Source organism: Camelus ferus, chromosome 7 (genome assembly GCF_009834535.1).
Source record: "Camelus ferus isolate YT-003-E chromosome 7, BCGSAC_Cfer_1.0, whole genome shotgun sequence".
In the NCBI taxonomy this organism is placed as follows: Eukaryota; Metazoa; Chordata; class Mammalia; order Artiodactyla; family Camelidae; genus Camelus; species Camelus ferus.
In genome coordinates, this window is record NC_045702.1 from 59303248 (window position 1) to 59326527 (window position 23280).

General features: G+C 37.8%; 1 long non-coding RNA gene across 1 annotated transcript in view; it reads left to right on the forward strand.

The window, feature by feature from the left end:
* Positions 1-555: 555 nt before the first annotated feature.
* Positions 556-23280, forward strand: part of LOC116664968 — a 173124-nt gene continuing 150399 nt past the window's right edge. The window contains exon 1 of the long non-coding RNA XR_004321535.1: positions 556-758. This is a non-coding gene — a long non-coding RNA (uncharacterized LOC116664968). The remainder of the gene's footprint in view (positions 759-23280) is intronic.

The following is a 23280-nucleotide window of genomic DNA, read 5'->3' on the forward strand; positions in this document are numbered from 1 at the left end:
GCCCCACATGAACCTGCAGCTGTAACATTTGGACACTCAAAACCTACAGTATCTTAAACTTAAATTATTATACTTTGAAGGAAAAAACTGACAGTAGCTTTGTTACTGCACAGAAAGTTCCAAGTTTAGTGGGTCATGGGGTAATTAATTGCTATAACATGTGCCTTTGAAGTAGTTGGAAGAAAGGAAAAATTACCCCATTTGACTGATAGAAAAACTGAGACATGAACAGCTAACTTGCTTGTGGTTACCCAGGGAATAGTTGGCTGAGATGCCAGGATTCCTGACTCCAAATTCATTGCTGTAACCACCAGACTGAAACCAGCCGCCAAAGGCTATAATTTGGTCTTGAGGCCGTGGCCATAGTTTAGAACCACAATAGTGAGGGAAACACACTTTAAGGAGAGCCTTGAAAATCTTTCAAGGGAATTATGCCTCTTTATCTATGTTGATTATGAAAAGATTAGAATAAATGAGAGTTTTGGCTCCACCACATTTGTGGTTTTGGGTTAGGCTGGGGCCCCTTTTAGGAAACTGGGAAAGTATGCCTTATCCTTGGGCCCAAATTTTTAAACCAATTGTATTGCATTTTATAATGCACGAATCAATGTGTTAACATTATGCTTTTTATTTGGCAGAAGTCATAACATGTGTTGCCATGGATATAGCAAGATGGGCCAGAGAGGAGCGGATTGGAGACTAGGAAACTGAGAGAGCACACTTCTTGGGACCACACGGTGATTTGGAACGGCCCTGAGGTAGGTAATCTGAATGGGCATAGACTTTGCATTGAGGAAACCTTCCGTGTCTTCAGGAGTTGCAGCAGACCGTGTTCTGACTGTGGGTACCAGGCTGAAATTCTGAAAGACAAGTCTCAGGCATTATGGAGGTTGGGCTGTTCATCTTTGGGGTTGAGGCTCAAAGAGTAGGTTTCAATGTCAACATTCAAGCTATTTTTGAAAGAGTAAAGCAATACTCTTACTCCTTTAGAATGGGGTATTAGGTAATAATAATCATTACATCAATATCAATAGTAGCTATATTATATCTACTCTTTGTTGAGCTTTTGTGGGATGGTTGTTATGCTAGCTTTTTATATTTGTTACCTTATTCATTCCTAGCTAAAACCCTGCAATATAGGTTTTGTTTTTTATATTTTATAAATGTGGAAATTGAGACTCAGAGAGGGGCTAACTGACTTGCCCAAAGTCACAAGGATACAATAGGACGGAGAAGGATTTGAATTCAAGACTTCAATCCCCCAACTCATGCTTTTTGTTCATCCTTACTGGAGTAGGGGGCATGTCAGCACCTCAGTCCGTAGGCAGAAGGTGAGAGCTCAGTTAGCAGATCCGGGAAGCAAGGCTGACAGAGGCACTGGGCAAACTCTCAATATGTTTTTTTAAGAACAAGTTTGGTTCTAGAGATTAGGCTTTGGCTGTGTTTTCAAGCAGGAGTGGAACAGCTCTAGAGTAGGAAACTGAGGTTGCTAAACAGGGCCTTCCCCATTTGTGAGTGTTCTTCCCCATAACGGCAGCTCTTCCTCACTCATTAGTGGTTCTGCACACAGACTTTGAAGTCATGCAGATTTAATTTCAAATCTTGTTTCAGACCCTTACTAGCTGCGTGGTCAGGGGTAATTCACTTAACTTCTCTGAGCCCTAATTTCCTCATCTTCAGGGCTGGCATCTCACAGGATTATTGTGAAGAGTCAATGAAGTCTTGTGTACAAGTATACAATGAAGTCTTGTGACAGGTTGTCAGCGTCCTCAATGCTACATTACATTAGTTACATTAATTACTTTAGAATCATCTAGAGGGCTGTGAAACCCCTGATGGCTGGGCACATTTCAGGTCACTTAAATCAGAATCTCTAGGCATGGAACTCCAGAAAGTGGTATTTTTTTTTCCAAAACTCCCCATGTGATTTCAGTGTACAGCCAAGGTTAGACACCAACATGTGAATGCTGAATAATATTTTTCTCTTCTTTAGTTGAAAAGTAGTTTTCTTCCTTAGTCTAGCAAAGAATTGGAGAAATTTCTGAGTGAAAATAACTATAGCTAAGCTAAATATTAACTCTGAGTGTTTTCCTACTTATAAAGGGCGAACTAACTTTTCATATTTACTTTCTCAGAAGTTCAAAGTTACTACATTTCCTTCATTTTATTAGGTTTCCAGTTTAGCTATTAATTTGAACAGTGAATGGGAATGAAAAATCAAGGGCATGTTTTTAAGGATAGGCATATACCTCTAAGACAGATCATCTGTTTCACCCCTGCCCTGAAACCCCACCCAACCCACATACATTTCCCCACTTTGGGAGGGCCTTGTGTTGCGGGGTGGCAGTGTCTGAGACTAAGTTGTGTCTGAAACCCATCTCTGGCATTTGGGAGGCCAGAGGACATGACAACCTGAGGCCTGGGTCAGGGACTGGCTCCCAGTGGGAGGGCAGTGTAGAGCTGCCTTTCTGGGATAGAGGATTGTGGGGACAACCGGTGGGAAGTTTGGAGGCCAATGCCTGCAGGGGCACTGAGAATTCAGAATTTAGAGCCAAAGGCAAATCCTGAGTCCACTGAGCAGGAGTGGAACTGTAAATGAGGGAGAACTGAATGGAAACTGGGCTGAATCAGGAGCAGACTGGAAACCAGAAAAGAGATTGCTGAATGATTGTCTCAAGCACCATTGCATATACACTGCTCAAATGTGGGTGTCTAACTGGTTTAATGGTCAAGGTGCGTGTGTCATAAAAACATATATACCATGATCCTTAAGTCCGTCAATGACCAATAATTTTTGAAAAGTGTCAGTTGGCCTAGAAATAGTTGGCATAACTCATAGAACATACTAGTTGTTTAAAAAGTGGAGAATAGAGTGACAGTAGCATGACTGTCCATCCTGGTTTGACAGGTATAACTTAATTATAAATAGGGCTCCCCCTTCTTCTCAAAGTTGTCCTGATTGGCAAAAAAAAAATTTTATAGCCCCCTCTGTATAAAAGTCTTGGAGTTCTATATACTTCTAAACTAGAACTGGCCACAACAACTATATCTATAGACTTAATTAGAATTGTAAAAATTAGTGTCTGACCACCTGTGAGGATAAAGGTATAAATTATTTACCAAATTCATTCCTTACTTTGATGGAGCAGTTGTTCCACAAGTTGAAAGTTCTTTATAACCAGTTTTTTATTGACCATTTGTTCTTTTCATATGAATTTTAGCATCACTTTGTTGAATTCCTAGAAGCAACTTTGAGATTTTGATTGAAATTGTATTGAATTTAAGGAACAATTTTGGGGAAAGAATTGATATGTTAATGATTTGGGGGTCTTTCTAACCAGAAGTTTAGTATATCCATATTTTTATTAGATCATAGTGTCTTTCAATAAAGCTTTATGATTTACCCAGAAAGACTTTGCATGTCTTTTGAGAAGTAGTAAAGAATAGGGGCTTTGAGTTTGGAATCTGGCACCAGACTGCCTGGGTTTGAATCCTGTCATTTGCAAGCTGTGTAAACTTATGTCACCTCCCTGTGCCTCAGTTTCTTCACCTTTAAAATGTGGGTATAATTATGCTCATTTCAAAGGGCTATTGTAAATAGAAAATGAATTAATATGTAAAACATGTAGTAACAGGTCTGGGAAATAGTAGGAAACATAAGCATTTGCTGCTAGTATTCCTGAGTTACTTCTTTTTGTAATTACATTTTATATAATGTTGACTTTAAACTTAATTCTGTTGTGGTCAGATACCATTTATTAGAAATTTCCTGAGAATTGCTCTATGGCCTACATTTGGTCAGTTTTCATAAATATTCCATGAGTTCTTCAGAAGAATGTGTATTCTTAAGTTATTAGGTACAGATTTCTTTATATGTTAATTAAATTGAATTTATGAATTATATTGTTCAAATCTTCTATGTTAATACATTTAAAGTCTGTGGGTTTCACTAGATTAGTGGATGAAATTGAGTTAGTAATGTAGAAGATCTCTAAATAGTTTAAAATTTTCACAATGCCTACTGGAAATTATGTATATAAAACAACCATGAGGTTTCTCAGCTTAAATAAAGCATAAGGTTCCTTTGCTTTTTACTGGGATTAGATCAAGTCCTTATGTTCAGAGTAGCAGTTATTTATACCTCTGATTTTTAAAAATAAAATTATTGCACAACAAAATGCTGCTGTATTTCTACTAGTTTTTTGTTTTTTTAATCTCTTTGACCTATCAAGAATTGAGAGAGGTGTGCTGAAATCTCACACTATAAGAAGGGATTTGTCCATTTCTCTCTATGGTTCTATCGACTTTTGATTTATATCATTTGAAGCTATTTTATTACTTACATGCAATTTTAGAATTGTTATATTATCCTGGGGAGTTGAAACTTTTGTTGTTATATTGGGACATTCTCTATCCATAAGAATGGTTTTTTGTCTCAAAGTCTATCTCATCTGTATTATTATAGCTATCCCAACTCCTTTTGATTAGTATTTGCTTGGTTAGTTTTCCCTATCATTTTATTTCCCACTGTTTCATGTACTTAGGTATGTTTTTGGTGTACCATTTGTGAACAAAATGTAGTTGGATTTTATTTTTCATCTAGTCCGATACCTTTATTTTTATCTGGCAAGTTTAATACAATTATGCTTTCTGTGATTACTGATATATCTGGGCTTTTTTTTTTTTAACCATCAGACTTTGTTCCTTCTATTTGATTCATATTTTCTTTGCTTCTTCCATTTATCTTCCTGCCTTTTGGGGTTGATGGACTATTTTGTTTGTCTTTTTATTCCATTTTCTTCCCTTTGTTTATTTGAAAGCTTTTCATTTTACTTCTGTTGTTTTAGTGATCACCCTTGAAATTAGGAAATAAGCTTAAAGAAGTCAGTAATCAATGCCTTTGTCTCTCTCTGGAAGAATACACACATCCTTAACATATTTAATTCTAATCACTCTCTCATCTTCAGTGTTTCTGTCTTTTTTAAGCCATCAAAACTGAATTATTACTATTTCATGCAGATAATGTTTTTTAGCTTTACCTCTGTGTTTAAACATTTCTGTGCTCACTTTTCTTCATGTGTAGGCTGTATTTTCTTTCTTGGGATCATTTTCCCTCTTTCTAACAATCATCCTTTAGAAATTTCTTTAGTAAAGATCTTTTAGTGATGATTTCAACTTTTGTTTGCCAAAAATGTCTTTGTTTTTTTGCCTTTGTGCTTAAAAGACAGTTGTTCCAAGGATGTAAGTTGGCAGTTATTTTCTGCCAGCACTTTGAAAATATTATTTCACTGTTTTCTGGCTTCTCTTATTGCATTGGAGAATCTCCCTGTAATTTGTGGATCATTTTTTCCTGTTGCTTTTAAGATTTTCCCTTTGTCTTTGGTGTTCTGTAGCTTCACTAAAATGTATTTAGTTGTGGATTTCTTTTTATTTATTTTTCTTGGCATGTGTCGTGCTTCTGGTGTCTGTGAACATGTGTTTCCTCAATGCTGGAAAATTCTGAGCCTTTATCTTGGATGTGGCCTTTCTCTTTTGTCTCTTTCTGGGGTTTGGTGCAGTACAGCTCTGCAGGTATGGATATCTACCAAGCACTTTCAATGAAGTTCCTATATTGTTAGAAATATTTTAGAGACAACCACGATAATGCAACCAAGCACATCTACCAGGCTTCCGCTGGATAGTATAGCCCCTTTGTGCAAATTAGGAAAAAAAGCCCCCTTCAGGAGGATTTGATTTAGTGAGCAGAAAACATCGCCTGTGGGAGCAGGGCTCAGGGTGGGTTTTGCTCACTTGTTGGGCCCTTAGCTGTGTTCTTTTAACCAATCACAGCACCTCTGTGGTGGCTGGATACAGGGTCAGGATCAGAGGCACAGAGAGGGAGCCCAAAAGGGTTACGGAACAATAGGGAAATCTTCTTGCTATGCATGAAGGAAAGACAGCTGATGACAAGGCAATCTCTTCAACAACAGTTGCACACAGAAACTCTGCCACATTTTGTGGCTTACCTTCTAATACGGAGATAAGTTATGTGCCCTTTCTCCTAGGAATTGCATAGTTCTTGTGTGTGGATTTAACCTTTGTTTCTTTTTGTCTGTGTTCTTTCTCAGATTTTTATATGTGCTCATACAAAAACAAATTATTTGGACATTTTTACTATTGGAAGCATCCATATGATTTAACCATTTCATTAGTAAAGAAATGAAAAGAGTGTACATTAGAGATGTTCCCCACTTTTTCACTATATAAAATATATACACCAACCATTCCTGATTACCCAAATGGGTGCTTAGATACTGACCAAATCCAGAGAGAAGAAAGGCATTGAGATTTATACTTAACCATTTTTATTGAGTGCTCACTCTGTGCCCGGGACTGGGCTGGCTCCAACCATTGCACTATAAGGGTACATAAGGGAATATCAGCAAGATGCTAACATGGTAACTCCTGGGTCCTGAAGCCGGGAGAGATGCAGGCCATTGAATCACACATGCCATCCTCTGGTTTCACTTGGGATTCATCAACCTAAATAACCTAATTGAGTGTCATAATTGATTTGGGAGACTCATTTCCTTCCCTGGAAATCATTAAAGGTGGCCACGGCTTGCTTGAAGCAGCACTTTCTCTAATAGAATCCCCTGGACTCCTTCATGAAGAAAAAAGACCCCATCAGCAGGTGGCTGCTCAGCCCTGCTGGCGCAAGGCCTGCCCAGACCTGCCCTCTCCACAAAGGCAGCCAGTAGCTCCTCAGGCCTCCCCACTGGGCGCCTTTCAGAGTAGACAAAAAGGGCATATTGCCATTCCTAATGGAGGCAGCCACCCTGGGCAAAGGGCTGGCCACTAGCATCCTCTTGGCCATCACCCCAATTAGCGAGACACACTCCTTACCACTAAAGAATTTTCAGCAGGAAACTCTTTTGTGAGTGGCTTGACTTCTCCCCTGTGTGAAATACTTAGAGATTGTGACTTCTTTTTCGAAGCCAATGTTAAATTCCTAATTAAATCTTTACCTTTGAGGTTTTCCAGCCAACTGAGAAAACCCACTAGAGCTGGCCCTAAAGAATTTGCAATTCCTTCTGTTTGATTTTACCAGTGAGAGATGAAGCTGGGAGCAGCCACCCTGCTCCCAGACACCTTTGGAGTCACAAGAGATGGTTCTCCTGTTCCTATTTTTAATCCTGTTCTATTTAGGATGGAAATAGCCTGAACCAAAATATGAAAGAGTGGCATCAAATCCTGATAAAGATGCTAAAGTTTAGGATCACAAGTTGAAAGATATTGGAGATTTAGTTTTATGACGTTCATTCATCTCTGTAGGTACTCTATTCTTAAGCATGCATCTCTGTCTGCAGTGGAAATTTCCATTTGAAATACACCCCCCACTGGTATAAGCCACCTCCAATTTAGAATCATCTCCACAGTGTTGAGATAGCCTCAAGTCTATAAATGGCAATTCTAAAATCATCTAAGAAAAAATGTCCAGGTCATTGGTGAAATAGGAAGGCTGCTCTCACTTGCTCCTTGGTTTAACCATTCTCACTGTTCTTCCATATTCTTGCATGCATCCAACTTAAATTTTATTGCTGCCATTTAAATTTCTTGTCTCTGTGGAGATGAATAACAGATATTTCATATTTCTCAGGGCTTAAAGACAATATTTCTTTAGGGTGTATAATAACAATTTTATATTGTAGACTGCATATTTTTATAGTCATAGCTACTGCCCAAATTATAAATTGGCTCAACTTATAAATAAGCCTAATATCTATATCTATATCTATCTTTTTATATTTAACACATTTTTATAATGTGCACTCTTCAGCTGGGCTACATCAGCCCCAGTAGTTGAAGAGCACACTGGTTAACAGTGCTAGAGTGTGGCATTCTTATGCATCCATTTTCCACTTACAGATTTTATGGGATTCAGAGGTTATTTTTCCCACTTGACCTTATATCACTAACTAAATAAATATAGATGATTTTTGATTTACAGAGATAGATTTCTAAACACTGATCCTGCATTTAGATGAAAGAATACGACTATATTTTACTGGGTCTAAACAGACTCTTGAGGACTAAAGAAAAATAGTATAATTTATCATGGAATCTGCTTAAATGCAAAAATTAATTAGGGCAGGATGGACGTGGGGATTACATTGTCATGCTGGGATTTGGATGGTTGGTGACAGATCAGGTGGACCAGGGAGGCCATGATAGGTTGAAGGTTGATGTGTTTGATATATCAGAGGCTGCAGGAAGGAATTCAGCTGAAGCAGCGATGATCAGACAAGGGCTAAGTCAAGCTTGGAGAGATGAGCCAAGCTTGGAGGGAAGAATGCTAAGGAATGAGGGACTAAGAACTCTAAGAATGTAGCAATGGGGGTCTCTGGCTAAGAGATTGGGAAATAGTGGCCAGTTGCCATTGTCTGCACAATATTAAGTAACCATGCTGAGGTGTTCCTTTACAAATATAGGGCTTTCTTCCTCAACTGCACTCTCATAATTGTCCTGCAAATGACTTACTCTTGTGTAGTTAGCTTCTAACTAGATGTGAAGGTTTACAACTCTCTTCTCGTCTCCCTCCCAATCATACTCCCTCCTCTGGGACAATAGCCTAGCTTCCAAATTTATAGACATACAGATACCATCAAGTGTAATTTTTCCCCACAAACATATCTCTGTCTTTTCTCATTGCTCCTTCATTCCTTTCTGTTTCAGAAGATAAATAAGGGAAAATATTGTAAATTGGTTAGGAGGAGGGGGACTGGGTTCCCGTCTTGTCTGGCATGGTGACCTCAGAAAGATTGGTAACCTGTCTCAGTATCCTCATCTGTAATGCAGAGTTAGTAATGGTATTGGTTTCATAGTTAGGGGGAGGAATAAATGAGAAAGTGAATGCTTAGCACTGTACCTAGCATATCACACGTACTCAGTCCATATGGACTGCTATCAACGCTACGTACGACGCCTCCTTTCTAAGGCGAATTTCAACTGCCCTCCTGATGCCATTCTCATTCCCTTTTCTGGGTCCTGGTCACAAAAGTCACTGCTCTCCTACATCTCCTCCCATCCTCAACTGAAATGTCACCTCCTCTGGGATGCCATCCTGCCTGTCAAAATAAATTACATTTATTTGTTAGTGTATCTGTCTCCTCTGTTATAATGTGAACTCAGGTATAGATAATCATTTCTATAGACCCTGATACTTATTTAGGTGCTTAATTTGTAAATAAGTCAGATTTAGGGAGCAGTCAGGTTTCCTCCCTTTTTTCTGTTAGGAATCTGCCTCCTGTATTAAAAAGCCAGATATGATAATAACTCCCGTTATTGTTTTATTCTGTGTTTTGAGAGGCAGTGTGCCATAATGGTCAGCACATGGAGCCCTTGAGCCCTGCTTGGGACTCATGGCCCTGCCATTTACCAGCCACGTAACTTTGGTTAAGTGACTGTTTAAGCCTCTGGTGTTCCTCCATTTGTTCTTATGTATAGAGGAGCTAATTACAATACCCACCACCATAGGGTTGTTGTATTAAATCAGATAATGCACAGAAAGCATGCAACCCATTGCTTGGCACATTAGCCATTTCTATCATTATTTTTATTAGAATTGAGGAAATCTCCAAAACCATGGTACTATAGCTGCTAGAAAATCCACCTGAATCATGCTTGTATATCAACACTAATGGTGCTGTCAAAATTACAGAAAGAGTGGAAATAAAAAGAGAAAGGGGGAAACATATTTATTCTGTTCACAGACTCTTTTCAATGCATGCTTGAGTGAACATCTGTATGAGTATGTGTGTTTTAAGTTTAATTCATACAATTAACTTTTCATTTCGCATTTCAAACAATTGGAGTACAAAGGGGAAAAAAACTACACTTCTTTTGGGAAATGCAGCTTAAGATAAAAAAGAAAGTTTTTTCTAAGATAGCTTAGATTTCACTGGATATTTTAAATGGTATCATACATAGAATCTATTATGCTTGCAAAGTTTGAAAAATTAATACTTAATTACCATAAAATTGAAATGACCCAAATAATGGATTGGGTTATTTATGTACCATCTGCTCTGAAATGGTTGGTTAAAGATAAAATTTTCCCTCTTCTCTTTTGTGTTGGTGATTATTTTTTTGTGATTTTCCTCCATTTTTAGCAAAAGGAAAAGATATTTCATCATGTTCTGAAGCTAGTTTACCAAAATATATGCAACATGTATAGAATACATAGAATTTTTAACCTTAATATGGAGTTAGCTCATAAAAATGAATAAGAAAAATACAAATGCTCTCATACAACAAATGGGTAACAGACATGAACAGGAAATTCATACTACAAGAAATACAAATGGCCAGTAAACAATGAAGTAACAAATATTATTTTAACATAAAAAGCTTATTTGACTCAAATATGCATTCTACCATGAAATTGTTTATGATTCAATTGTATGGAAAACAAACCTGCAGATTAAGAGAGATATTATGTCTTTTCAGACAACTTTATTATGTCAATTTTACATGTTGTCCAAAACCTATGAAATAAAAAGATATGGGAAGCGATATGAAATAGAATAAAAAGTAGAAATATGTTAAATATTCAAACATGAGGCCCATCTGCTCTGCTCTGAAGTCCCTGGATAGAATAATTTTTAGCTTCTTCCCACACTGGGTTTGGTAAAACTTTTTACCACACCTTTTTGCATCCTAAAACCCTTTGTCATCTTGTTCTTCATCAGCCCTGTAGGTTGAAGTTTCTTTTTCAGTCTTGATGATCACACGTGCCATTACCCATGAACAAAGACTTTGGCGTCCACTATGACCTGGTCCTTGACTATGTCTATGGTTCTTTCTCTCAAGTCCACCTAATATGAATTGCATTTGATAGTGTGGATATTCCAGAAAGCTCTCCTCAGTTGTTTTATTATACTTATTTTAAGTAATAATAGTTTATCTTTGGAAAATATCATCTGCCACTTTAATAAGATGGGAAATCATATATATATATAATATTTTAAATAGAAATCTTAAAGGAAGAGCCTAACACCTTTTCCAGTGTGGAATTTTAAGTTCTCTTAATCCCTAATTTATTACCACTCTGGCCACAGAGGTGACATTTCCTATGAGGTTTGGGAAATTTATGGCAATACTAATAAAAACCAGTCCTTGACTTGCCACCCACATGCTGTTTGAAGCTGTTCTTCTGGAGGAGTTGGAGACTGTGGCATCTTAGATTCCTGACTTTGTTGTTATTCATCCCACCCACCCTTAATTTTTCTCCATGAGTAACTGCTTTCCTCTCAGTCCTAGTAACCCAGAGGCACAGAAGTCCAAAGGCAACAGTCAAATGGAAACATAAATCCCAGACCCTCACACCTGAACACACCATAGGCAAACTTACTGCCAGACTAAATCTGGGAAGCAGTTGCTATCAAATTGCATGGATGAGACTAAGCTTATACCAAAAAAAAAAAAAAAAAAAAAAAAAAAAAAGGGTCACTGCCTAAAAAGTAGGAATAAAAAGAGGGAAATGTATATATTTTGTAGCTGTCAGGCCAGTTTTTTGCATGGTGAGAATACTGGATTTTATCTGTAGCTCTGCTTGTGTGAGTGGTGTAAGTTCTTCCACTTGCTTTTTTCATTTAGAAGCTAATGCTTCTCATTGGAATTCTAAGCAATGCCTTTCAGAGACAGAGCAACCCTACAAAGTTGTTTGGTTATTTGTAATCTGTCTGTCTTCAGATTTCTAAATCTTTCTAATCTTTCATGTTAAAGCTGCTGGACCTCAGTCTCTCCAAATGACTTTGCCTCCTAGCATTGGCTTCGTATGACTGAGTCAGATGAAGGATCCACTGTCAAGCTATCTCCCCGACTGCCTGGAGAGCGTGCCTGGGAGGCTAGAAACAGTTGCCCGTCAGTGATGAGAACCTTTTTTCTCATCAACTTGGCACCAGTGTAACACTCCAGACCAAAGAGGACTTTCTGACATCTGGCTGAAAGAGGATTGTATTGCATCTCATGCAGCAGCTTCCCATCATTTGTTCTGTGGATGCTTAGTTTTGCAAGATGCCCATAGGAGAAAAGATTTTTGTGGTCAAGTCAGTTATGGTAACCTCTGCCTTTGAGCTGTTTATAGATTCACAATGCACATTAGTATGAACATGCTCTGAGACTTCCTGTGTTTAAAAAATAACTCTGTTTAACTTTGTTTTACTTAGTGATTTCCAATCTTGTTTGACCATAGAATCGTTTAGGGGGAAACATTATTAATATTTAATAGAACTGGTGGGCTACAGAAAATACACAGGATATACTGATGGACAGTGTTAGGAGGATCAATCAGCTGTAATGGGAAGAAGGATGGATTTGGAGTCCCAGACCTATGTTCATATCAAATTGCTGTTAACCAAAAAATATATAATAATTTTAAATTTAGATCTCTAGACTTCTCTCAAATTCAGTTTTGAAAAAAAATGAAAATAGTCATACTATCTACTACACAGAGCACTGGTGGGATGAAAAGGAAGCAGTGCTTTAGAGACCATGGGGCTGGTGCAATTGTGGTCAAATCTTGACTCTTCTTGAAGAATGAACACTGGAGCCAAATGACACAATGAAATACAGGGCACGGAGTAATCTACAGAAGGCCTGCTGCTGTCTGATATGCACATACATGCCCTGTGGTGATGGCTTCATGCACGATTGGGACTATTAGCTTACTGATGAGTTGGGTGCACTTGAAAAGGATGCAGGCATTTCTGTGTCACATAGTTGGACTTCTTCAGAGTCGGTCGAGACTGGCCATCTGAAATTCACAAAGGATCAAACTAACTGCTCTCACAACTCTGGACCAGCGGTATTTTCCACTGAAGGTCAGCAAGATCACTGATTGTAGAGGTTTAGTGGCCTTTTTCTTCAGGACAAAAAACACATATCTCTCAGTCACAGCTTTGGCTTGTGATCATTCCCCTCATATAACCATGCAGCTACCACTGACTAGGAGATCTTTTGTTGACGACTGTGGGGCTTTTTTATAGTTAGGGGGAATATTTTCATCTGAATATTTTGTTGTACCTCAAAAAATCATCTTCATTTTCTAACCTCTAGTTTAAATAAAAACACATTAGTTTATGAGCTGTCTCTGTACTAAACTCTCTGTATACATGTAGTGCTTGAGCTGTATATAGTTAACTCCCCAGGAGTCCGTTGCTAGATCTTTCTGCTGAGTTTTCATTCACTTCCACTAACAGCTGCTTTAATTAGAAGTTCTCAAAGAGCCTTACAAATGAGTTATGGTAGATGGAGCTGCTCCACCCAGAGCCTCTTTCCAGTATGTGTGCTTCCCAACATCTGGGAGGGCCGTCAGCAGAGACTTCGGTTCTTAGCATCTTAAGGGTCCATCTCAGTTGCCCACCTCAGGTCACACCCTTCCCGGGATTGTCCACATCCAGTGACTGATCCAGGCAGGGGTGAAAATATTCCTTTGGCCCAATGTGAGATAGCTTTGATGGCCAGTATGTGCTTCAACGCCCAGCCCCGTTGGGTGGGCCAAGGCTTTGTTAGGCCTGAATTACAGTTCTACCTGCCATGGTCTGCAAGATAATTGACCTGCAAAAAAAAATTTGTAGTTTCACCTCTGCTCATTCTTACACCTTTACCTCCTTTCTACAGATACAGATTCCCAAAATCTCAGCTTCTGCTTCTGTGCCAGAGGTTGGCACTTCTTCTTTACACCTCCTAATGTCTATTCAGTGTTTCATAAATAGAGTATTCTCTCTCTAATTTGATTGTAAATTCTTTGTGAGCAAGAAATATAGAGACTTCCACATATATGCCACAATTTCCATTGCTGTGCCATGGACATAGAATATAGCTGTTAAATATATTAGGAATGAAATGATGTGTTTTTTGTTTCTGTTTTTGTTTTTAATGCAGATGAACAGCATGCTTCTCTTTTTGAGAGGCTTCTATACTAAGCAGTGGTCACAAGTTAGGAGAGCCATGTTAGAACTCTGGAAATTCTGTTCAGCTTTTTTAGTGAGTCTCTCAATGTCTACTTACTCTGTGGAAATTTTTAGCCTGTGATTCTCACTCCCTTCCCTTCTTGTTTTCTTTCTGGGTCCAGAGCTAACACTGATGTCCAGAATTCTCCCACCTATATCCTTCCACATTCTTCTATGATAGCTAAAATGATATTTTTCTTTATGAATTGTTATATGCAGCAACATTCTTGACTAATGCATTCAAAAATTGTGAATGCTATTTTCCCCTTAAATAGGCACCTTTAGACAAATAACTACTAAGCATTTTTTCCTGTGAATATGTAAATAGGTTAAAAATGAAGATGCAGCCAGTGTTGTGTGAATATTATTCCAACATTACACTCAAGATCCTTTCAGCACCATTTGCTAACATTTTGTACTCCCAGCCAAAGTGCCAAAAATTGCTCTCTCCTCATGCAATTTTCAAAAATTTTGCTGGCACAAAATGAAGTAAAATCTCTATCTGCAGGAGAGAGCAAACTTCATTTAGTGTGTTTTACAAAGTGCTAAATAGGTTTTCTATTTTGGGAGTAGAGTGGCAGAATGTGTGCTTCCTGCTATCCTGATCAAACATTTGCAATTCTATTCCTGCCCGGATAGCACATTCCAGGTTGTCTTTGGATATGTTAACATAATACTTGTTATTTTATTCAAAAGAAAAGAAAAACAATTGCAATGTTGTGTTCAAGGGATGTGATGTCTGTACCAAAAGGCTATTTTCCCTTGTTTTTAATTTTTTTCCATTATTTAAAATAAAATAGTGGTTATGGTCCCTGTGAAAAGCTTTAGCATTCAACTTGTTTCAAAGTTAGAGTTCTTATTTCCTATTTTCCAATGCATCCTCCAAAAGAGAAAAGTGTCATGGTCTCACTGATGAGAAATTTAGGACCCTGGATCACTAGCATTATTTCAGGTAGTCCAACAAATCTGTGTCTGGCAGAAATCATACATGACTAAATAGTAACTGAATATATTTTCTAGGAAAAAAAAAGTATTTGTCCCATAACATAATAACAACAAAAATAATAATAACTGATATTGATGCATTGTTCAGAGGGTTCCAGGCATTATTCTAAAAACCTGACCAGTATTATCTTATGGAATCCTAACATCCACTCTCTGGGATAGTACTGTTTTTATCCCCATTTTACAGATGAGAAACTAAGAGAGGTTAAGGAAGTTGATGAGCAGATGAGCTGGGATTTAGAATTTGGTTTGACTCCAGACTCTGCATTCTTTATTACTATGCAAAACTGGCTCACAAATGAGGGGGGTGTGCAGTGATAGTACCTTACACCCCTAGGAGAGTTTGCCACTTAATCCTTAAGAAAACTTGACTGAGAAAGCATGGAAACAAAAAATTAGGGGAGGAAGCTGGAGAGCACACAAGAGGTTAAAATATGTGACTTCTTTGTAAATGTCTCCATATATACAGCCTAAAACACATCTGCTAAGAGTATTTGTGCACTTTTCCAGCTTTTCCCAATGCTTTATATGTTGCTTTTGTCAATACCCAGCTATTGCTTGAAAGGAAAGCAAGTTCCTTCAATGCCAGTGAAGGTTGGGGGTTTGACCTAGGCAGTTATTTTTTGGAGAATAATGATGCTAATGAGCACTAGCCTTTTCAGATACCTGCTAATTCACCTTTTCAAAAGCAGTTAACAAAAAGAGGTAAGTTGTGAGGTTCTTAGATGGGGCTCTAGTTGCATCTTTAATCCACAGAGCTGCCTACCAAGTGTGTCTGCCTTTGTGTCCAAGTATCCCACAATGGTGTTGCCTGTAACACTTGGGGTGAGGATGGCAGTGGGGGTAGGAGGGGACAAGCAGTGGTAGTGAGGAGTCTAGAGGCATTCTCTATAGTGCCTAGGATTGTGCCTTGAATATTATTAACAGCCAGTAAGTACTTTGCATATATGGCCCTTGTTTTCAAAAAAGTTTACATTTGTAATTGATGTAAAAAAACTATATTTATAGGAAAAAAAGAAACTCAAGACAGTAGACTTTAGAATAATTAAAATAACGTGTGCCCCAGACAGTAACAACCTCCAATTCAGGGGAAAGAGAAAGATGATTATGGTCAGGGGATTCAGGAGGAACTCTGAACTGAGCTTTTAAGGATGAGTCGGATTTGGATAAGTCTAGAGTAGATGAAAGGTCAGCAAAATTTTTTCTTTAAAAGGCCAGATAGGAAATATTTTATGCTTTGTGGGCCACATGTGGTCTCTGTTGCAGCTACTCAACTCTGCCATTGTAGTACAAAAGCAGCCAGAGACAAATAGGCAAATGAATGGTCTGGGCTATGTTCTAACGAAACTTCACAAAAAGAAACATCAGGCCAGATTTGGCGTGAGGGCTGTAGTTTGCTGACCGCTGGTCTAGACCATGGAGAAAGACATTGTTGGAAAGAAGTATCATCAAATGTATAAGGAGGGAATATATCCTGGGACAGTGAAGAATGGACAAGAGATAATTAATCAGTAAAACATTCTAATGTGTGAAAGAAACCATACGTGATTAAATATTCTCAGAACATATTTTCTTCTTGTGGAAGTTAGGTGTATTGTCATGTCTACCTGTGAAAGATGGCATTCTGCTAGGCTGAGAAGATGCTACTTCTGCACCCTGAGTTCAGACCTTTATCACCTTATGCCTGAACTACTGAAGCAGCTCCCTAGTCCCCCTATTAGCCTCTCATTTCTACCTGCCTCTAATCCAGTCATCCATCCAGAGTGGACCATGTATAAGGCACATCAGACGAGGTTGCTCATCTTAAGCTCATTCAGTGTCTCCATGTGGCCTCAAGATTGAAAAACAAACTTCTGCGCATGGTATATAAACTTAACCTCTCAAATCATGTCAAATCATTTGTAGTTTCTTGTACATGCTCAGGTCTCTCTTTCATGCTCTGCATAAGCTGTTCTCTTTTCTTGGAATGTACTACCTTCCCACTCTGTCCCCAACACCCAACTTGTCCACCTGAAGGGCCCTTAATCATTCTTAAAGACACAGTCCAGCTTCCTCTCCTTGGGGGTACTTCTCAGACCTGCTCTGTCTGAGAGTTGTGCCCTCCCTCCTGCTGTTAGTCTTCTCTGTGCCTGCCTCTAGAGTAGCAGAGATATCCCGTTGTACAGTATTTACCTATCAACCTGTCCATCTTCCCTGCCAGACCTTCAATGCCCTCAGGACAAAACCCCTCACATTTTCAATCTCTGTATTGTCTGCACCTAACATGGTTCTGACAAAGTTTAAGAAATAATAAGAGAATGGAGATAAATCAATTGATTGATCATTGAATGAATGTCAAAACCCTATTGCCTATTTTTGAACACAGGGACAATTCTTTTATATTCTAACATTTGTATGATAAAAGTATAAAGATCACGTTAAGAAAACCAGAAAGAATATGTAGCAGGAAGCCTTAATAGTAGTTATCTTTGGGTGGTAGGATCATGAATTATTATTTTTTTAAATCTAATTGTATTTTCTATGTTAGAAACAAACTTGTTTTATAATAAGAAAAAAGCAATGAAAGATTAAAATGTGTATAAAAACTGTTGGTATCCAGTTAAAAGTGGAATTGAACTGGCTGCCTTGAGGTGGCCTCTTCCAGCTTCCCCCTTGAATACCTATGAAGACACAGAAAAAATACAATAATAGCAAGACTTATAGAAAATCTATTGACAGGATCTGGGAGCAGTCTCTGGGATCTACCTGGCTGATAGAGCTTGGTTGGATGATCTAACTGTAGATCAGTTTTGTGGACCAATGCTTCCTCAGATGTAAATTATATTAGTTACCTGTTATATGGAATCAAATGGACATTTTAAAAACTAGAAAAGGTAAAAAAAAAAAAAACCCAACAAACTGGACTTTCTTTTTTTAAGGATAATCCAGCCTTCTCTTTGGTATCATTCCGAAGCTTTGCCTCATTAGACAGAGTCTTGCTCCAGCCAGAAATCTACACCACACAGTTGCTGCTTCTGGAGGCTTCCTGAACACTGTCCAAGCTGCCTTCCACCCTTCCATGTCATATAGAGAAGCGAGCCCCAGGAAACCATGGGCCAGTAAAGGGCTGTGCCCAATGGCTTATTACATTCTAGGAGGTGAAATCACCACAAAGTTGTGGGGGTAGGGACAGAGACTGTTAAAACTTGGGATTGAGTGAACATCATCACCCAGGCTTCCAGCTGAAGATTAAGACATATGCAGTTAACAAGGAAAAAGAGATGAGCAAAAGGCAGTCCTTTATTGTCAAATGTAAGCTCTTTGCTGTTCTTACTTTATTTAAAGATAACTAAGGAAAAAACCAAACAAATGAGAGCCCATGGGAAAATAGTGCAAAGTAAAGGAAAGAAAATGTCATGCTGAGGACCTGGAAGAACAGAAACTGCTTATCACTGAAAATGACCAACTATAAGATCCTGGAAAAAAGTTCAGAAAATTGTTTGGAATTTCTAGTTAAAATCAAGAAAACATAGCCTCTATGAAACAGGAAGTCAAAGTAATAAGGGAAACAGTTTAAGAAAAAAAAAGACAGTGGGATGAGATGGAGAAGTAGGTGATTCTGACAAGAAGTAATTATAAGAACTAAAAATACAATAATAGTAGGACTAAAATCCTCATTACAGAAAAAAATATAATTTGGCATGTTGGAAATAAACTCAGTGATATGAAGGACTAACTTGAGAACCTTTCCTGGAAAGATAAAATAAGATACAGAGGTGAAAATGAAATGAAACAAAAAAAAAAAAGAAGACAGAAAATAGAGATCCAAACCAAGGAAGAAGCTAGAATAGATGGAGGAAAAAAAGCAATTTTTAAAGACATAACTGACGAAAGTTTTCCTGAGCTGAGACTACTTTGCATATGCCAATTGATATCCTAAACTGAAATCTACATAATTAAAAACTAAAAACTTAACATTCTATAACTCTAGGTAGAAAAAATTTATTCTATGAAGGAATAAAAGATGGGTGTCTTCAACCCTCTCTGAACTCTAGAAGTCAGTGGATCACTATTTAGACTTAGTGCTGTGATGTAGCAGATGCTCTATATGTGTGCTGTGCAGTATGGCAGCCACTGGCTTCATGTAGCTATTGAGCCTTTGAAATGTGACTAATGAGCTGAATTTTTAATTTTATTTAATTTTAATTAATTTAATTTCAAATAGCTCTGTGTGGTTAGTGCTTATATATTAGACAGTGCAGATTTAGAGTTTTGAGGTTAAGAGATTGTGACTTAAATTTTTATTCCCACCAAGGCTATCTTTTTCATGTGAAGGAAATAGAAGGACTTTTCTTTCATATTTAGGAACTTAGAAAATGTACCATCAATGAACTTTGAAAAACAGTCTTCAAAGATCTATTTAAAGTTTAATCAAAATAAAGAAAAACTAAGAACTCAATAATAGGGAAGTTTTATTATAAAAAACTTAGTAGTGACCACTGAAAATACAAAATATGTAATGTAAAACCGGAACATTTAAGACAACAATATATGCCTACAACTCCAAATTATGTTAGCAAAAACAGAAAGGGAAAAGGAGGCAGGGGGAGGAGTTGTGCTAAATTCTTGGTTTGTTTATTTGTGGTTTTTTTTTAAGATGCAAGGTACTTTTTAATCAGACAAGAAGAGAAATATGGAATGGTTTCATATATGTACATGTTGAATTTAAAACATAATACATCTATAAAAAAAATTGCAGAAGATAAAAGTAAAGAAATACAGTCTTCTGCACACAGAGGAAACCCCATAGCATTCAATACTTTCATTATTAAACAACAACTAAAATAACTAAGCATTCAACTCAAGAAGTTAGGAAAAGCACAACAAAGCAACTCTAAGAGAAGCTGAAGACAGGAATACTAAAAGGTTAAAGCAAAAATTAATATACCAGAAAATAGAAAGATGGTAGGATGAAAACAAACCTGAGAATAGATTGAGAAAAAAATACTGATAACTAACTCGCTAGCTGGCTTAATCAAAGAAAAAATATAATGAAGTAGCCAGAGTTATGAATAAGAAAGGAAATATATTGGTGGATAAAGGGTAGATTTATTTTTAAGGAAAGAGAGAGCATACTACATTAAAATCTTGAAAAAGTGTTTTAAGAAAAGTATGTTATCAAAATTAATTTGAGGGGGAGGGTATAGCTCAGTGGTAGAGTGTGTGCTTAGCATGCACGAGGCCCTGGGTTCAATCCCCTGAACCTCCATTACAAAATAATAAACAAACAAACAAACAAACAAATAAAACAAAACAAAAAATTAATATAAGAAGAAGTAGAAAACTTGATAACTATAGATAAAAATTTTAAGTTTTTAAAATGTTACCTCAGAAAAGCTAGTCTTGGAAATTTTCAGTGAGTTCTTTCAAACCTTTAAGGAAGACATTACTCTCGGTTCTTTTTAATTGTTTCAGAGCATAAGGGAAAAATGTGAAATTTTAAATTCAGTTTATAAAGACCACATAGGTTTGATATGAAACCTGACAAAAATTGAATAATGGAAAAAAAAACTGGACATCATTCCCACTTCTAAATACAAATGAGAAAACTCAGCAGCAAGAGGGCATGATTAAGTAGGGATACTTTCACGACTGAAAAGCAATTACAAACACTTCCATAGCACTAGTTACAGTTTAAGATCTGTTCATGTATTAACTGAGTTCTCACAAAAATAAATGAGGTGTGTTCCATTATTGTATCCCTTTTACAGACGAGGAAATTAAAGTACAGGAAAAATAAGTAACTTGCCCAAAGTCACAGAATGAGTAAAGGCAAAGCCAGGTGGTCTGGCTACAGAATCACACCCTTACCACAAGCTATATGGCCCTTTTTTGCCAGTATATTATTGGAAGAAACCAAAGCACACATCACAATAGTTGTAGGAAAAGCATGTGATAATATTCAGAATCCATTTCTTACTTAAAAATAAAGTGCTTAAACTAGGAGAGAAGGTTATGTTACTCTTGGTATGATAAAGAAACCTATTTTAAATCAATATTTAACAGCATACTTATTAGGGAGACTAGAGCCATTCACTCTAAAATCATGTACAAGACAAAGATACTCATCATTATTTAATATTGCTACAGTAGTTCCACTGAATGGAAAGGAGCTCTGGACACTAATATTTGGAGGGCAGGCAGAGAGGAGCAAGGCAGCAATGGAAACAGGAAAGATGTAGTTGGTGAGTCTGGAGGAAAACCAGCCAGGCATGGAAGGAGAGAAGAAAGCGTGTCAGGGAGGGATAGTCAACTGTGATAAGTATGGCTAGGAGTTCAAGTAAGGTAAGAACACAATGGTGGTCATTACTTAGGTTGAAAAGAGCAATCTTGGTGAGGTCGGTATGGATTCCTGTTAGAATGAGAGGTGAGGAAGTGGAGAACACTACTTCTGACAACTTTTTCAATGTAAGTAAAGTGTCATTTCAACCATTTCAGTAGGATGGCAGGTCAGATCAGTTGGAAGAACAAGGATTATTTTGTAAATGATTCTGATATGATTTTTAATTTGAGGAAAAATGTAAGTGGTTTGATTACAGTGTTTTAGAAAAAAAGAAAGTAAGCTTCAAAAGGATGACTCTTATCTCTAAGTGTTGGTATAATGGGTATTTTTCTTTTGTAGTATGCATTTTTAATTTCAATTTTTTCATAGTATTCTCTTTTCAGTCGAAAGAATTAATGTGTTTTCAGGAAAACCAACCATTTCTAGCAGGCCACTAGGTTCAAAATCTAATTTAATCAATCAATTCAACAGATGTTGGCATTGCATCATGTGCCTACCATCTAGAAAGCTGTGAATTATAAGACCCTTAAGAGTTACAACAAAGGTGGAGCGAGGTGAGTGTCCTAAGTGGAACACAAACACCTAAGAGAAGTCAAGAGAAGAGCTTAGAACTGCCGGTTACTAATCATCCAGAAAAACCGAAAATGGAAGAACTCAACAAAGGGAAGACCATGGTGATTGAATCATTATGGGTGGGAAGGCAGAATCTGTACCTCACTGAGGAACTCTGTGAGAGAAATTCACAGGACATGGTAACCAGCCAGTGGTTACCCAAGAGCTTGTCAGGGCAGTTAATAACAGGAGAAGCCCCAAAGGCTCCCTGTCTTTCCCCTCAGGATTGTTTTTCTCATCAATTCAATAGAGGATAAGCAAGTAGCATGTATAACCCAGGATCTCTAAAGTGTGTGCATATACACATATGTGTCTCTAGTCACCACAGGAGATCATAATCATCTGTTCCCAGATGGCTCTGGATTCTTTCTGGATCTAATTTCCAGTGCTAAAGTAGCTTGCCCGAGTCTAATGAGAGAAGGGTAAGCTCTGACTAAGTTTAAAGAAATGTGGTTAGTGAAAGAGGCCATGAAACGCAGACTTCAGAATGGGAACCAGGCGGAGACACTATTCCCCTCTGTTTCACAGGGTGGCTGTGATTGCTGTGCATTGTGATTTGTTGGATTAGTCCATTATTCACATTATAGTCTGCCTAGTACTGCATGTTACAAAGGTCAGAAGGATCCAGATTTCTCCATCTGATTCAGTGGAAGATGGAGGTACTTCCTTGCAATTGAGACAAATACTCTCTGGGTGGGAAGGAAGGGTAAGATGGGGGGGGGGAAGTATACAAGCAAGAGATGATTCAAAATTCTACTCCTTTGTGACTCAGAAGCAATGAGTCTAAGGCTATTGTTAGTTACTTTCCCTGGTTCTCCACAGTCCCTAGGCCAGTGCTGTGGAGAAAACCATCTGACTATGTTGTTTCTATCTGGAAACCATGAGCTCGCCAGGGTGTACTTAGACATGGAAAAGAAGATTTTTAAATTTCAGTGGCATTACTCGCATGTCTTTCTGGCTGTCTCAGTGTGTTCTTCACCCTCACAAAGAGACTGACACATGTTTCCCTTGACCCTGATCAAAAATAGAATGCACTTCTCATTTCAGCTCTCAAACTATTGAATGGTGTGTCCCAAGCTTTTGAGGTCTTCTTCAATTCACAACCTGAAGCTGACACAAGCAAGGTGTCATCTGGGTGCTTTTAGTATGTTTATATCCTTAGAACTTTCATTATATGATTTTCTTTTGCGATGTTTCTCATTGCTGGCAAGTCATGTTTTCCTGTTTATATTTCCCTCTATTTAACTTTATTTTGATGCCAATGGGTTACGTACGTGATTGTATTTTCTGTTTAATTTCAGGATGTTGGGCTCTTAGCAAAGCGTAGTGAGGAGCCCAGTTCACTCT